We start from the raw sequence: 17,857 nt of genomic DNA, 5'->3' as shown, positions 1-17,857 counted from the left end.
CATATGATCTGGATTCCCCAGTGACAAGGAGATAACACCACTAATTAGGGGCAAGGTCCTATGCCGGTTTCTGTTGGGCATGCGGATATAAAGCTGGGTGCCCTCAACAGGCAATCAGTTCCCTTGTAAGTGATACATTGGTCATCGTCGGCTGCTTCCAGTGGTGCCCTTCGTGAGAAGACCCCTGAGGAATCTTCTTCCTTCCTTCCTTCCTGTGGCTCTCCCTCAGAGTGAGACTCAGCAGTCACAATGGTAAGAGATTCTGGATCATCTTCTCATCACTACAAAGACTCTTCTCACCTGCTTTTAAGGGTCCATCTGGCCCTCCGTTAGTCACAAAGTCTCATCACAGATATGAATGTCTGCATGCTTTTAGTATCTGTCTCTCTCTCTATCTATCTATCCGCTTTCATCTTTTTATCCATTTATTATATATATAAATATGCAGCATAGTATCTATATTAACATTATTATTCATTTTGTTATTATTATTTTCTATGAGAAAGACTGATTTTGAAATGAGCTTCAATACTATGGCTCTGACCATCAAGCTTGTTTCAGCTACTTGTGTGTGGAAGTATGTGTGTGTAAATTAGTGCTTATATGTGTGTGTGTGTGCGTACAGTGATGTTCAGGAGATAAGAGAGACAGACAGGCGAAGAGGGCAGCCATTCTGAGAATGATTATGAACAAATGGAAGGAGTGGACACAAAAGACAGTTCCTGTGGGACCTCAAGAGAGGATGAACTGATGAGGTCATTGGTGGTGCTTCCTGGCTGAAGGGGAATAGGCCTGCTCCTCTCTCTCTCTCTCTCTCTCTCTCTCTCTCTCTCTCTCTCTCTCTCTCTCTCAGTGACTCACTTGGGAGTAGCACAAGTGGCTTTGACACCCCACACAGACCTTATCAGGGAGAGAGAGAGGGGGAGGGTGTTGAAGATAAGGAGCCTCACAGGCAAGGCCTCATCATCTGTTCCAGACTTTAATCTCTTCTTCTTCTTCCCTTCAACCGGGAGCGGTTTTCTTCTTATGGCCGACGGAAGGGAAGGATTTGTTCGTCGTCCACTGAGACAGAGACAGATGGAGAGACAGACAGATCTGTCAAACCCTCCTATTCCCTCATGGTAACAAATCACGAAGAGGCGTTTTCGCAATACCTGACCTTATTGCTTATCACAACACTCCTCCCCCTCCTCTGCCTCAAGCTTTCTAAAAGAGAAAGATAAAGAAGAAGGCCTTGTGTCACCCCAAGAGTTTGGTGCATGACAGAAAGGGTGCTTTCACTCATTATCCTTTTCTTGACAGTTTGAAAGTGAAAGGTCACGTCATGGTTCACCAGACATGACCTCCAGTTCAGTTTCCTAGCCAGAGAGAGAGCAAGAGAGCAAAGTGTCTATGCACTGACCTCTCTCTCTCTCTCTCTCTCTCTCTCTCTCTCTCTCTCTCACAAACACACAAACACAGAAGAGGCAGGAGCAAAGGTTCTTATCAGAGGAGTCACGTGACCTGGTCGAGGTGCACATCAGATAATGTGGAATCCCCAGTGATGAGGAGAGAAGGGACAAGGTCTCAAGTGGCTGAGAAGAACACGAGTCCAATAAGCGTAGGTGACATGGTGAGTGTGGAAAGTCCCAGGATGGGGTCACAGGGTAGCAACAACAATCTAACCATCAACGCGAGATCCTTCCATCATAAGCAAGTAAAGAGTCAGGAAAAAGTGCAATGTTTGAAGAGCTCTTTATCCAGTCAGCCCTGAAGGCTTTGATAATTGGGTCTTCAATGCAATTTTCACATGACATAGACGAGTATTTCTTCAGTCTGGCCTCAAAAATCTTTTTATTCCACTTGTGGAAATGGGGATTTTGATAGGCAAATAGTGTGTTTAAGTATACATACCAAAGCCTTCCATCATATTACCCACCCACTTACATGACCCAATTTAACTGTTACTATTACAATACCGTTGGTAGTCCTTAATAAAAAAAGACGATATACGACAGGGGAAGTGTATGAGATTCCTTGTGGCTGCAAGACATTCTGTATTGGACAACCAGTAGAGACTGCTGAGAAAAGATTGCACAGCGTGAGGACAGTATCACTACTGATCAGAGAAACAGTGACATTGGCATCCATGTTAGAGAATGTCTGTACCCAATTCAGTGTCTAAGGGAGAATGTGATTCAGGAATAATCATTCTATCGAGAGAATGTATTCATCGCGGAAAACAAAACTTTAGAAGCAGTATATTAGTTCATCTTTCTACATGTCATGAAAAATCATTACAAATCATGTAATATATTTACAGAGGTATTCATTCACTCAGTTACCTATTTAGCCTCAAGAGACTATCAGCCTTTTCTGCTAACCTAACCTAACCTAACCTAATGTACCTGGAGGCTTCTTCATGCGAGTTTTTCAAGCCAGTCGGCGATATTATGGAACTTCTTTCATGATTCAAGAAATAAAATGAAAATAAAAAATATTATTCGTTAATGAGCGTGACATCACGCGGACTTACATGATTCAAAATAATAATAAAATTAAAATGAAAATACTTTGCATTAATAGAGTAAACTGTGAATCTCTTCATTATTAATAAAAGAAAACAAAAAGCAAAAAAGCAGATTCTTAGGCATTGATAGAGCACATTGAGAATCTCTTCATTATTAATAAAAGAAAACAAAGAAAGAAAAAGCAGATTCTCAGGCATGAATGAGAACAGATGATATTTGTGGTGCCTGTGGGTTCACGTTCATTGAACCTGCTCAACAATGGTCGTTGTGCTGTTCATTATATGTGCCAGCACTTAGAGGCTGATATCATCATCATCATCATCTCTGATATGCATCATTTGTTCATTTACTGATACGAAGCTCATTCTTATCAGCGCTGGTGGTTATGAGTCTAGACAATTTCTTTCATAACTTTTCTATATTAATGTTTTATAAGTTATATTAGCAATGTTGTATCTCTATCAATAACTAATAGACATTATTTGTGTAATTGTGAATGATAATCGTTCTATTAAACTTGGCAGTAGCTCAGGACTCTAATGTTGATCTAGAGATGAAGAAGAACGCTTCAGGGGGACTAAAGAGCACCACATTGTCTCTCGACCTTCTGGCTTTGGGAATGAGGGCAGATTTCCCCTTTGGGGTTGAGGGGGGACCTCTTTCTCATGGGATGCTCTCCTCTCTCTCTCTATGCGTGTGGTAGATAAGCATTATAAGTTGATAGGCCGATTCGGCTGCTGTCAGTTTGCATTGAGAGAGAGAGAGAGAGAGAGAGAGAGAGAGAGAGAGAGAGAGAGAGAGAGAGAGAGAGAGAGAGAGAGAGAGAGGTCAGTAACGTAGTTACTATCGCAAGGGAAAATCCAGTGACACAGACTGACAGGGCATCAGCACCTGTTGAATGCACGCCAGCAACACAATCAGTCTCTCTGTTTGATTGTCACTGTGATCAGAGGACACTGTAATACTGTTCTCCTCTTTCGTTTTGATGGATTTTATCTATTTATTAATTAATTTTTTTTTTTTAATAAGTGAGATCTCTTCTCTCTGTATTTTCCTTTACCTCCTCTTACTTCTTCCTAATGAACACCTTAATATTCTTGGGAAGCTTGAATTTCAAGTCAATGGCCCCTTTGGTGGACTTCTTCCATATGAATAGGTTTCATCTACTGAATAATAATAATAATAATAATAATAATAATAATAATAATAATAATAATAATAATAATAATAATAATAATAATAATAATAATAATAATAATGTGACTCTTTTCACAGATGATGCTCTATCAATATGTGATTACCTGCAAAGAAGTTCTCTCTTCTTCCTTCCTCTCTCTCTCTCTCTCTAGCAGAGTCTGTATTGGCACTCATGGAATAATCGCAGAGTTTATTGCTAAATGGCAGGCACTCGATATGCAGACGCAGGGAATACATTTCCATAAGAATACGCCAACAGCAACAACAACAAAAAATAATTAAATAAATAAAATAATAATAATAATAATAATAATAATAATAATAATAATAATAATAATAATAATAATAATAATAATAATAATAATAATAATAATAATAATAATAATCCTTCCCCAATGTTAGGAAAATCCCGCGACAACTGACCATCAAGAGGTATTGTCGATTTAGGTCTGTGAAACCTTTGCTATTGTTCCAGCTTCCTTAGAGAAGGGGATTTATTGAAGTGATCTTGTAAAAACACATTGAATAAAAGCCATTGCTGAGTCACACTGCTTTAGAAAGAGAGAGAGAGAGAGAGAGAGAGAGAGAGAGAGAGAGAGAGAGAGAGAGAGAGAGAGAGAGAGAGAGAGAGAGAAGCAGATTATCATTCAATGACGCAACTCAGTGTGAAGGCGGACCTTTCTTTCTTCAGCCATATAAGAAAGCGTGATAGTTGAAATGCATGAGTCCAAAGCCCAGATCGTTGATATGAAGACCGTATCCACAGCAGCACTGCCCACAGCAACGAAGTCTTATCAGACGCCCAGAGAACTTACACTGACATTCTGTTGCAATGTAATATAAATCTGACTATTTGGAAATGGGGTAAAATCCTCATTAAAACATTACCTTAAGACACCAAATCCCTAGGACGAGCTTTCTTTTGTCAAACTATTTCAGCATCTGAAGAGACAAAAGTCTCTACTTGATCACTTTGAAGAGCGTATGAGTCCTTCTCAGGACTCAGAATGACCTGGACAGACTCCATGGCAACCTCCTCAGACGGAGCAATATAGACAAAAAGCACAAGCAACGCGGAGGACACTTGATGCTACGGAAAGAATATTATTCAGGAGGCACGCTTAAACAGGTGCTATATCCTGAAGTGCCTCATCTTGGGCTGCATCATGAGTCAGCACAAAATGAACCCTTGGGAACCTCCTCAGTGGAAGAAGCAACAGACAAGTCTTCAACAAATCAGAAAACCCAGAAGTGAGGAGCCTGTGGTGTCCTTTGTTATGCTCTGCTGAATCTGGTGTCAATCAGAGTTAATCTCTCTCTCTCTCTCTCTCTCTCTCTCGAGAGAGAGAGAGAGAGAGAGAGAGAGAGAGAGAGAGAGAGAGAGAGAGAGAGAGAGAGAGAGAGAGAGAGAAGTAGCAGTCTAGGCTAATCAGGCGACGTCGAGGACCTTATCAAAATGCATCCACCCAAAGGACAGCAGATAGCAGCAAAGGCTCTTCAGTCGAAGTTTGAAGGACTCAAGATATTATTTACCACTCAGCCGCTGAAATGGGACGCCTTATCTCTTCAGTCATTTTGGCTTTCAGCTGAAACACCTGAGGAAAGAAAATTATAGAATGAAAGAGAATTTTAAGAAGCTATGAGTGTCGAAAAACATTCCTGATAAAACCTGCCACTTCCTAACAGACTGAGGTCTTGAGAATATCATCATTCTCTGCACAACAAGAAGCATCAAAGGGAAATATATCAACATCATCATTATCATGAATAAGAGAAAGAGACACACCAAGTGAACCACATCCTTCTCTTTCCCTCTGACACATTCGCATGTTTTCTTAATCATGGGAACCACTTGACCAATACAGCTCTTAGCTCACGATAGCCCCTGCTGCTGTCACCTGCAGATGGGCCATGGGATGTGATCTGGGGTCTCAAGACTACATTGGTATTTCTCGAAATTAGAGCCTCCACTTCTACAGCATAAACTAAAACTGATATGGACGAAAACAAAAGTAATTCAGAACAGGTATTTATTTAAGATTCTCTCTGAGTATTTAACATTTTGTGTGGCCTCCATCTGCTTGTACCACAGCCTGCATTCTTGAGGGGTATGATTTCAGCAAATCACAAAATAGCTGAGACCCAAACTCCATTTCAGTGAGCACTTCAGTCACCCTCTTCATAGGTTGGACGAGGCTTGGTATAACATCATAGTTCACTGTGCATGCTTCCAGCATGATCCTTCTTAAGATACCACAACGTTTTCACACACACATGTCAGGGAGCTACCTGGAAATCTACCTTGACAAGAAGAAATCGATACCACTGTTTCGAAGCAACTCCTGTGTCTGAAGAGCCTTGAAACATGGTGCCTTATCATGCAAAAATGTGACTTCTTCAACAGATAATACATTTTCAGGATCCTTGGGGAAAGGAAATACTCCACAAGTAAGGACAGTTTCTCTGCAATCCGCTACCCATGACTGTCCTATTTCTTTACGATCCTGATAACTGGCTTGGCTGTGAAAGAGAGAAAAATTCCCAAACATTCAGGAAATTTCACAACTTGGCAATAGCGCACGTCATCACTGATATCATCAAACTTTGCAGCCCAAATGGTGTGTCATTTTTATGATTTGGCTTCCTGGATCGTGTAAAATGAAGAATTCATCTGATGCGGCAACATGGAGAAAGTCAGCCATCCCAGTCTTTAAGAAATGAACCACAAAACCATGCACATTCTTCTCTGTTGCTGAGTGATGTTGGGCTTGCTGATAACATGAAATGGCTCGATATCAGATTTTTTCAACTCATGATATACAGCACTATAACTTCTCTTCGTTCCCCTTTTTGTTTCTAGTTCAAGCGCCACCAACGTAAAGACTTTCTGGTTCACCCACTGCCTCAGCTATGATGTCTTTTGACTCCTGAGAAAGGACTTCAGGCATTCCAAGATTTAGCTATCCAGGAATGTGAAATGAAGGATGCTCCAGCATCCCTGGCCTCTCTAAAGGTTATAGCCCGGATTTGGTTAATCCATCTGATTTCCTCCAGTCCTAGCTGGCTGTATTCCAACTCAGCCACTCATTCTGAAAATACAAGAAATGTAAATGAAAAATAGCTTAATAGAAACTTAAAATAATGTACCTGGAGATAGGCTATAGCAGAAAAACTTCATAACTTCCCATTTGTTCTGTGAGGGAGGAGCCACTTCGAAACACCTGGTATATGTATATAAGGTTCTTGAGATGGAAGCAGAGTGTTTGAATTGTAGCAAGGGAGTGACTAGTTTACTGTGAAATCTAGGCTAACACAAGACTGTTTTATGTCCCATTGGCTGATTGATCTCTTTATGGACAGAGTGACTGGTGTTGACAGATGAATATGGTACTGAACAGGGAATGTGAAGAGAGACTGAAGGAACTGGTGAAAGGATCGAAAGTGTCTGCAAGACGAGTAACTTGAGAATGAATGGATGATGGTAGAATTGGTGATTTGTTGGAGATACTTGATGATGGTTGGAGGAGAGAGTGACGATGATAATGACAACTGCACTTCATGAAGCAATAAAGCAGCACAGCAGAAATTTTTTTACAAAATGTTTTCTGTTCTGACTGACTCATTGTCTCCCCTCCTTGTGGAGTCCCTCTGATGAGTCTCCATATGGAGGCAAGAGTGATTCACAGCACCAGAACAATCTCCATCTCTTCTTTTTCAAGTTGTTTGAAAGAGGAAGAAGCAGCAGTAGGAAGGTCCTTATCAGAGTTACGCTAGTTCGGCTGAGGCATGACAAAGGTTGTCACGTCAGTACGATCTGCCCCTCCGCATCACAAAGTCTCATCAGCCAGCACTCGAATGTTTTCAGTCATCCCAGACATTCCCTGGCCTCCACTCAGTTGCACTCTACATGCATAACATTCAGTTGAAGGGATCCATCCAAAATGCATCATGTACCAAAATGCAGGCTTTGAACAAACTTGTAATCCTGTAGCTGATAAGGACACAAGTCTGATAAGAGGAGGTGTCACTGTGTGCACAAATGCCTTCATGATAAGTGCGCCTCTTATACAATACATGTATGTATGTATGTATGTATGCATATATGTATATATATAATATATGTATATATATATATATATATATATATATATATATATATATATATATATATATATATATATATATATATATATATATATATATATATATATACACACACACACACATTTGGAATCTATCCATCTATCTACCTTTCCATTTATCCGTTTTATATATATAAATATGCAGTGTAGTACCTACTATTATCATTGTTATTGTTGTTGTTGTTATTACTATTATTATCAGCGTGAATAACTAGGTTTGAAATGAGCTTAAGTACTGTGAATTTGATCATCAAGCTTGTTTTGTCTATTTGTGTGTGAGTTAGTGTGTGTGTGTGTGTGCATGTATGAGCAGTGACGTTTTGGAGATAAGAGAGACAGACAGGCGAAGAGGGCAGCCATTCTGGAATGATTATGAACATGACACATCGGCCCTGTGGGACCTCAAGAGAGGAGGAACTGATAAGGCTGTGCTTCCTGGCTGAAGGAACTAGGCCTCTCTCTCTCTCTCTCTCTCTCTCTCTCTCTCTCTATCAGTCATTCACTTGGGAGGAGCACAAGTGGCTTGGATGCCCTACGCAGACCTTATCAGAGAGAGAGAGAGAGAGAGAGAGAGAGAGAGGGTGTTGTAGATAAGGAGCCTCAATGGCTTCGTCATCTGTCCTGTTATTTGTCTCTTCTTCTTCCTTCAACCGAGAGCATTTTTCTTCTCATGTCTAACGGAAGGGAAGGATTTGTTCATGACCATCCATAGAGACAAAGACAGATAGAGAGAATGACAGACAGACATACAAACAGATCTGTCAAACCCTCCTATTCCTTCATCGTAACAAATCACGAAGATGAAGATGCATTGTTGTAATACCTGACCTTATCGCTTAACACAACACTCCACCTCCGCCTCGAGCATCCTGAAAAAGAAAGATAAGGGAGAAGGCACTTGTTTTCCCCTGAAAGTTTGGTGCATGATAGAAAGTTTGCTTTCACCTATTGTCCTCCTCTTGACAATTTGAGAAAGAAAAGTCAGTGTCATGGTTCATCACATGACATCCAGTTCAGTCCCAGAGAGAGAGAGAGAGAGAGAGAGAGAGAGAGAGAGAGAGAGACTTCACACACACACACACACACACACAAGCAGAAGAGGCAGGAGCAAAGGTCCTTATCAGAGGAATCACGTGACCTGGTCGAGGTGCACACAAGATAACGTGGAATCCCCAGTGGTGACGAGAGAAGGGACAACGTCTCATGTGGCTGAGAAGAACATGAATCCAATAAGCGTAGGTGTCATGGCGAGTGTGGAAAGTCCCAGGGTCAGCAGGAAGTCCTTGTGGTTTCAAGAGAATAGGAAGAGGGAATTAAACCACTCACTGATAGGATGAGGAAATGGGAAGTTTACGGAAGAAGAAAGCAAGAGAGAATGAAAGGAATACAGGAGGATGGATCAGATAGCCAAGAAGAATGAGAGAGAGAGAGAGAGAGAGAGAGAGAGAGAGAGAATGTGATACAAGAGGAAGAGAATGTGAAGGAGGACTTTGGGGAGAACAAGAAGTCTCAACAAGGAAGTCAGTGCAGAGAGAAAGGTGAGCAAGGAAATGGAGTCATCATAAAAGAGGCAAGGAAAAATTCTGTCTGAAGGGAAAGAAATCCTGGGCTGATGGAGTGATCATTTTGAAGGTCAGTTGATTGAGGGAGACAGAAGAGAGGCAGAGTGCCATGAGACAAGAGTGTGAGGGGTTGAGGTCCTTTTGAGAATGCTTGTGGAAATGGCTGTTGAGGATGTAAGGAGGGACGTCAAGAGGCTGAGGAATGGAAAGACACTAGCAGTTCATGGAATTACAAATGAGATGGCATGTCAGAGTGGTGACAGAGTAATTTGATAGCTGACCATGATGTATAAGGCATGTCTGGAGAAGGAAAGGTCAAGAAGAATGCTGTAATATTGTAGCGTGATTCTGACCATAAAAGTCTATGCTGGCACAAAGCTATAGAGAGAGAGAAAGAGAGAGAGAGAGAGAGAGAGGGTCCACCTTCTCTTGTGTGAAGAAAGACAATGAAAATGTTAGGGAAAACAGAGGAACAAGTTTGGGATGTGTGATGTGGTGGACTGGTAGGCCTTTCGATGCTCTGTGAATGGAGGAGGTGTGCCTGCTTCACTTCAAAGGAACAGTGACTGAAAAAGTACCTGTAGGAAAAAGAGAGTAGGGCAGGAAGAGATCTAGAAGACAGATAAGCACTTGGTCACACAGTAGAAGATTTTGCCTTGATTCCAATCCCGCCAGTGAAGAGAACACAGAAGAAGGGAAGGAACACGAAGGAAGCATTGATGTATGAGGGCTTTTATCTCAGACTGGACAGATAAGGACAGTATATTAATTTAATCACTAAAAACAAGTACTGAATTCATCTGACAAAGAAATCCTGTCAGCTGAGCATTGCAGATAAACCCCAAGACCTTTCTCTTTGATACCAAAATCACCACCAATTCCTGAAGGCCAAAACACCGTCCTGTGTCAGTTGCTAAAACTTGGAACAACTGTGCATATCCTGTGGTGAAATCATGTCTCCTAGATCCTTCTTTTCAAAGTTTGCTATGCAATTCCATTTGTTCCTCATCTGTCACATCACAACGCCAGTGTTAAGACATTTCTGGAGGTTTCATTCCAGTTTAGCAACTTATTCAATCATTGTTTTGTCACAGTGTGAGAGCTGGTTTTAGTTACAGCAATATGTCAGAAATTGGGAAATGCATTATTTTTGTCATGGAGTCAGTGAAGTCGTCTTTTTAAAGAAAAATATGGGTTTTCTTTTGTAGTTTTGATGTGATTTTGACGAATTCTACCTTCACTTCTGACCCAGTCGTTTCCATCAGTGATGAAGGACCCCAACGGAACCATTTCTGTAGGGCAGGCTGCGTGTCGGTTGGGTAGGTGTAAAACCCACAACCCACTGCTGCTGGGACCTGGCAAAATAGGTCAGGTTAGGTTAGGTTAGGTTAGGTTACTGTGTGTCCCTGTGTTTCACAATGGTTTCCCACTGTGGTCACTTGTGATAGTTTGATGTAAAGGTGTTGCAATGGCATGGATTAATCAGACTTTTTTGTCAGAAATGGAAGTGAAATTCCTCAAAATCACATCAGGAATAAAAAAAGGATACAAACAAAATGCCTAATTTCTCAGATGCAGATCTAACCATAAGAAATGTGACAATTCTGAAGGACAAATGAATGAAGTCTTCTGAGAAAAACAAAATGCTCTTTAATGAATTATTGGGATTCCAAAAGACTTCGACTTTATTCTTTTATCATCATTTCCAACACTGAAAATGCTGCACTTTAGATAATACTAGGTTTGGGTAAGCAGTTTCAGATCCTGTGGGTCAGACCTTTGAGTGCTTGATACCAGGGATAGCTGCAGAGGTCTTATTTTTTAGCAAGAAAGATTATCTTTTAGAAAATGAAACTTGTATCTGGAGGGGTCACTGATTTTTTTTGGTGGGGTCCTTTCCAGGCATCCAATCCCCTGGAGTGTAAGATTTGCTATAATGTGTTCAGTGAAGACCACTGCCCGAGGATCCTCCCTTGTTCCCACTCATTCTGTGGCCCTTGCATTGATGGGCTCATCTCGACCCAAAAGAAAAATGCCCCTATGCAGGAAGGACTGGACAGCCAATTCAGCTGCAGACTTCATGATTAACAGAGACCTCCTTGATGCAGCAGAGCAACCTTCATCCACGCTTGCATCATCAAAGACTAAAGCCACGAGACCAAAGAAACCCTTACTGAAGACCACTCAGGATTTCAGGGAGAGTGTCACCAAGAGAGGCATCGCTCTTTGCCAGGAAGCAGAGGCTGAGGCTAAAGGCCTCATTGACAGCTACAGAGAGATGAAAAAGGGAGTTGAAAAAGTGAAGCATTCATCTGAACAGCTTTTGAGCTGCATTGATCAAAATATTGAACTGCTCCTGAACAGGCTGGAAAATTTGCAGAAGAATAAAACAAAATTTATCTGTCTGATGCTCAGCTGGAAAGCAGCAGCAGACTTTATTTCAGCAGCACCTCTCATGCAAGAGGCAGACAGCTTCTCCAGGTTGTGGAAGGAACCAGGACAAAGTTTCAGGAGAACGAAAGGGGAAAACTTCACATAAAAGAAGGTAAGCTGGCTCTCTCTCTCTCTCTCTCTCTCTCTCTTATCTCTCTCTCTCTCTCTCTCTCTCTCTCTCTCTCTCTCTCTCTCTCCTGTCTCTTTCTCCTGATCCTACTTATCTAGCACTGTGCACAAGAAAAGGATAATTTCTTTCTTATGGCATCTGTTAACTTCATCTTGTGGCCTGAGACATCTGGAAATAATTATCCACAAAAGAAACTGGAATGAAATTGGAGCTTAAATTCAGTCTGACCTTATCAGCAAATATCTTATAATATTTCTTTTGTTTGATGAAGCTCTTCATTTCAAGGATCTTTCCAGTCTTATATGTAGATATTGCAGCCTTTCCAAATCATCCCTGTAACCTCTTTGTCCTCTGGGATTTGTCTCACAGGAAATTCTCAAGTTGAAAGAAAGTCTGGAAAACTTCGTGAAGGACACAGAAACGACCACTGGGGAAGGAGAGCCAGAACAAGAAGAGGAGAGAGACTCTGTCCGGAAGATTACGGTAAGTTCAAGGAGTCTTTTCTTCCACAGAAAATCAGAAAGCTAAAAAAAATTGTCCTGAGAAACATCTACTTAACAGACTCAAGCTAAAAGTAACTGAACGAGAAGATAAAGTCTAATTTGTTTCAAACAACCCATCATTTCACAAAAGCCTCTCCTAAGAGTCAGCGCAATTTCCAGACACTCCACATAAGAAGACGAAGAAGGGTTCCCCTTTCCACTTGTCTGAGGATGCGTCTGGATCTCTGGGTGCCCTTGGCGGGGAAACTGTCCATTCTGTGTGTGGGATGTCCCCAACACTTCTGCAATTTCCTTCAGCGATCTTGTGTTTTCTTTGCTCATTCCCACCTTTGATACTCAATATTCCATTCTATTAAGTCATCATTCTGCTTACTATTCCACTTTATGGTGTTGGGGAGTAATTCATCAGCTATTTCCGTCATCTTATTCAAGTATGATTCCTGATTTGGCAGAAATCTGGACAAGTGAGGTGTTTCAGCCCTTGGAGAAAGTGAACTTCGAACCCTATCAATTTTTGTGGCCCATTCAGAGAACTAGCAGAGCATTGGCTTCTCCTGTGACACGAGATTCATAGTCAGGGCACAGATAGCTTCCCTTCATCCCATTATTTGTTGCAGAAACACAGCGAAGGGCAGCTTTCACCCCTGGGGTGCTCAGTGGCCCTGATATATGATCAGATGGGGGAGAAAGGGGGACTTTTCTTCTTCTGTGAGGTGACTGGAGGTCATGCTGATGCACAGAATAGGTTACCTTACATCAATGGCTTTGTATTTGAAAACATGACTTTGGTTTTCAAAAAAAAAAAATGTGGTTTTTATTTTTAGAAATCAGAATTAACAAAATGTACGCCTTTTCAGATAATTAACTACAAATCAAAGTGAAATATCTTTCCAGTTAAACAAAATACCTTCTAACCTCAACTGCTTATGAGATTTTCAATCAAGGAACCATTCCTCAGGTGACTGACCTTCAAATTACTAATGGCTGCTTGAGAGGGGATGCCCAGAGAAAGATCTTTAGTGTGATGACTTATAAAGGGAAACTGAGGTGGGTCCAGTCAAGATTGAGTCCAACAACCAACTCTCATTCACTCATCTTCAGGAAGGCGTTCTCCCACCAGGATGCTTTGTCATAGAGGTAAGCTTATTCCTGTGAGGATATGAGTAGGATTCCTTTCTGCCTCTCACAATCCTTTAGGAATCAATGTCCAAGTTCAGTATTGTGTAAGGACTTTCTTAATTTAAAATGAACATCATGAAAAGTTCATGATATGGAATGTGAGTCCTGACTTACTCAGGAGGTCAAATTTTATGGAGAAAAGAGATTCTACTGCAACAGGGATTCTGAATGTGCATGGATTATGTGGTGCAGAGGGTAGGGAGGAATAGCAACAGCTGATTTGTTTCAGGAGAGAGAAATGATTCTTGAGAGAGAGAGAGAGAATAGAGAGAGAGAGAGAGAGAGAGAGAGAGAATGCAGAATGTTTTAAAATGAGTGAGAGAGACAAATGAAAGGGCAGTGTGTGTGTGTGTGCAAGCATGAGAATGACAGCAGCAGCAGATGTTGGTGCACAACTGTAGATAAGAAATGATTCTTGAATAGATTGTGAGGATAACTCAAGTCTACAGGTGATGCAGTACTGATGATGAGGGATAGTGAAGAGAAACTGCAGGAACTGGTGAGAGAATGTGAAAGTGTTTGAAAGTTGAGAGTATATGAATGTTGGGAGAATGAGTGATCTGTTTAGATATTTTGGAGTAGATATATTGGATGTTGGCAGCATGAGGGAACAGGTGAGTCTCAGAATAGGTAAAGCAAGGAAGCAAGGAAGGAAGGAAGGAAGGCAGCAGGATGTGTGCAAAAGACATGGAGGAAGCTTATACTCTCTATAAAGTCATTGTTGAGTCAGCTCTCCTTTATGAAAGTGAAGTCTTAATGCTGAATATGTGGAAAAGGGAAAGATGGAAGCTGTAGAGCTGAATTGTCTAAATAGTATGGATGGATCACTGTGTTTTGAGACAGTTCAGTCATGTGGAGAGAACGGAGGAGGATGACAAGTTTTGTGAAAAGAGTGAAGAAGAAGAAGAAGAAGAAGAAGAAGAAGAAGAAGAAGAAGAAGAAGAAGAAGAAGAAGAAGAAGAAGAAGAAGAAGAAGAAGAATGAACTAAAGAGAGATAGAGTTGAGTGGTGCAGTGTTTGTAAGGGTTTAGTTACAGTGCTGAAAAGCCTTCAATGTAGGGGGAGGGGGATGATAGAGAGCTAATGATAATAAAAAAATAATAATAATATCGTGGAAGTTTCCTGCTCAGGGATTTCATCCACAATAGATTTTTGTTTTCTACTTTATTTCTTTGTCATTTGGGTTTTTAATTTGCCTCTTCTTCTTCTTCTTCTTCTTCTTCTTCTTCTTCTTCTTCTTCTTCTTCTTCTTCTTCTTCTTCTTCTTCTTTATTATTATTATTATTATTATTATTATTATTATTATTATTATTATTATTATTATTATTATTATTATTATTATTATTATTATTATCTAACAAATATCCTCCTCCTTTCCCTTGACAGCTCAAGTCCTTGATGCAATGGTCTCCTCCTTCTTCTCCTTCTCCTCTTCCTCCTCCTTCTTCCCGTCCAAGGGCGTTCCTGGATCTGGCGTATGAATCCACCCCCCTGGGGAGGGTCATCGTCAGGGTCACTGAGAATGGCCTTTGGGGTCTCAACTTCCTGTGCATGTGTGCGGGGGTGATGGGACCCTCTTATGCCCACTCTCATGTCTCAAATATTTGGGATCGGGGTGGGAAAGGGGAAAGACTCTGGATGGGAGAGTACGTGTCCCATGGAGGAGGAGGAGGAGGAGAAGGAGGAACATCAACTCGAGCAGTGTTGTCATCCAGGGAGGGTTGGGAGAGGGAGGAGAAGGAGGGGAGGAAGAGTGGGATCTATGAATCGATGCCATGGACGGCGGGAGAAGTGCGGGGAGACATCTCATATGTAAGAGCTTCAGAATTCTGGATCGTTACCAGAGATGATTCCCGTTGTGGAATTTTATCTGGACCTTGCTTCGGTATGGTAGAGGAAGGACTCAATGTCCTCTCCAACGCCATCTGCTGTCATGGAGGTTCAGACTTCAAAAAGCTGAGAGTGGCTAAATGTGGCATCATCCTGTGACTGTCTCCCCTCCAGACGAAGAAGTCAGTTTCCAGTTTGATTTCAACTCTCAGAATCTTTCTCAAATAAAGATGTTATGATTGCCTGCAGTGTTTCATTCATTCCTTTCATTATTATTATTATTATTATTATTATTATTATTATTTATTATTATTATCTCTCTATTATTCTCTCTCTGATCTTTTCTCTCTCTCTCTCTCTCTCTCTCTCTCTCTCTCTCTGTGCTTTCAGTCTCCTCTGAAGGACTGTTTACACTGATGCATTATCCCAAAATACAAACTATTGTCTTACAAGAACAACTGTTGGAGAAGCTGAACGGCCCCCCAAAAAACAGACTGGTTTTATAAAAGTAAAAAACACACCAGACACTGAAAGTCATTATTTCCTTGACCTTGACCTTTTCTCGAGCCTCCATCACACAGCAGACTGACACTGGTGCTACTCATTCACATGTGGGCGGACTGGTGGGCGGTAGGCAGGCAGGCAGGCAGGCAGGGAGCGATGGTTACTGGACCTAGCAAAGTGCAAAGTGATCCAAGTGCAACAGCACCACTCAGCCATTGCTTCTTCTTCTCCTTCTTCTTCTTCTTCTTCTTCTTCTTCTTCTTCACCCACTTTGGCTGACTGCACCTTCCAAAGATAATAAGTAATAAGTGTCCGTCTCTCTGTGTGTCTGTGTGAGCAGAAAACAGTTGACTTCTTTTATTCAAAAGTTGTCATTTTGAGAGAATTTCTTAATTAATGAAAAATGCTTCATCTGCCATTCTTCTTCTTCTTCTTCTTCTTCTTCTTCTTCTTCTTCTTCTTCTTCTTCTTCTTCTTCTTCACTTCTCCTTCTTCTTTGGAGATCTGATTGCACCTTGACCTAAACCAGACAAGAAGACTTGACCTCAACCTTGACATCAACAGGAATCCTTCCCCTTCCTTGAACCTGGATGACTTCAAGAGTCCCAAAAATCTCCTTTTGCATCTTCTTATCCCAAGATATAAATATATATATTATATATATATATATATAAATATATATATATACTTCAACTATATAAACCTATTTCATCTAAACCTCGACTTACTGGAACCCTTTGGAAAAGGAGACAGACTGATCACTAAACCTTGACTTCAACCTAAACCTTGACCTGAACCTTGACTCTAAACCTTGACTTCTAAGAGCAACTAAACCTTGACCTGGACCTAAACATTGACCCTGTGGGTTAAACCTAGCTGATCTCTCTATCCTTTCTTTCCATGGATCAGGCCTTTAAGTAAATAAGTGTCTGTTTGTCTGTGTGAGCAGAAAACAGAATGAAATGAATTTTGAAATCTAAAGACCCATGGCCAAAATCACCATTTTGAGAGAATTTCCTAAACTCCTCAATTAATGAAAAATGCTGCTGAGAGATAAAAGCCATCTTCTATTCTTCTTCATTCATCCTCATTCATGATGTTCTTCTTCTTCCCTTCGAGGGCAACCACCTGAACGACCTCTGTCTGTATACACACAGAACAGACAGTCTTCGCTCTTCCCTTCACAGAGACCATACTTGGCTCTGCAGTTGACATGTAGGAAGTAAAATATTCTGCCTTTTATAATAGAGTTATCATTGCACTGGTTTTCCCTTGGGGCCATGTTGACAATTACACTGGTCAAGAGATGAGAGAGAGAGAGAGAGAGAGAGAGAGAGAGAGAGAGAGAGAGAGAGAGAGAGAGAGAGAGAGAGAGAGGAGCAATTTATTGACTTAGAGTTTCATGATTTTTCCCAGGAATTTCTTTAAAGTTTTCTTTCATTTAGGAATGTCTGCTCTTGCATGAAAGATGTTATTGACTTTACTTGTGGTACGAAAGAGGCTCTGTGCTCATTGGCTGTTAGATACGAGATCTATGTAAATTTTCCACACAGAAAGGTCAGAGTGTCACCTGTAAACTAACATTTCTGTCCAAAATATATCTGCATCAATGAACAGGGAAAAACTGTTGGTATTGCCATGTAAAGTCTACGTCAATGTATTTGATGAGTCACGTCATAATTTAAGGCCTAACCATGACGTATTCAAACTTTCTTTGAAAATCTACTGTATTCATATTCTGTATTTACTTTAGAGTTATCAGTATTGTAAAGTTTAATATTTTTAACATATTGGTTTAAATAATTACTAATTTGCACCTGACATATAAAATGTGGATGAAAATCACAAGTCGAAACGAGGAATTTTA

General features: G+C 40.8%; 1 long non-coding RNA gene across 1 annotated transcript; it reads left to right on the top strand.

Moving 5' to 3' along the window:
• Positions 1 to 22: 22 nt before the first annotated feature.
• LOC136837848 (uncharacterized) lies at positions 23 to 15,730 on the top strand. Its single transcript, XR_010852794.1, has 5 exons — positions 23 to 252; positions 11,314 to 11,956; positions 12,344 to 12,457; positions 13,436 to 13,614; positions 15,043 to 15,730. It is a non-coding gene; the product is annotated as an uncharacterized lncRNA (long non-coding RNA).
• The last annotated feature ends 2,127 nt before the right edge of the window (positions 15,731 to 17,857 follow it).

The sequence above is a fragment of the Macrobrachium rosenbergii genome, unplaced genomic scaffold, assembly GCF_040412425.1.
Source record: "Macrobrachium rosenbergii isolate ZJJX-2024 unplaced genomic scaffold, ASM4041242v1 13874, whole genome shotgun sequence".
Lineage (NCBI taxonomy): Eukaryota > Metazoa > Arthropoda > Malacostraca > Decapoda > Palaemonidae > Macrobrachium > Macrobrachium rosenbergii.
Note: the sequence above shows the minus strand (reverse complement) of the source record. Positions and strands in the feature narration are given on the sequence as shown.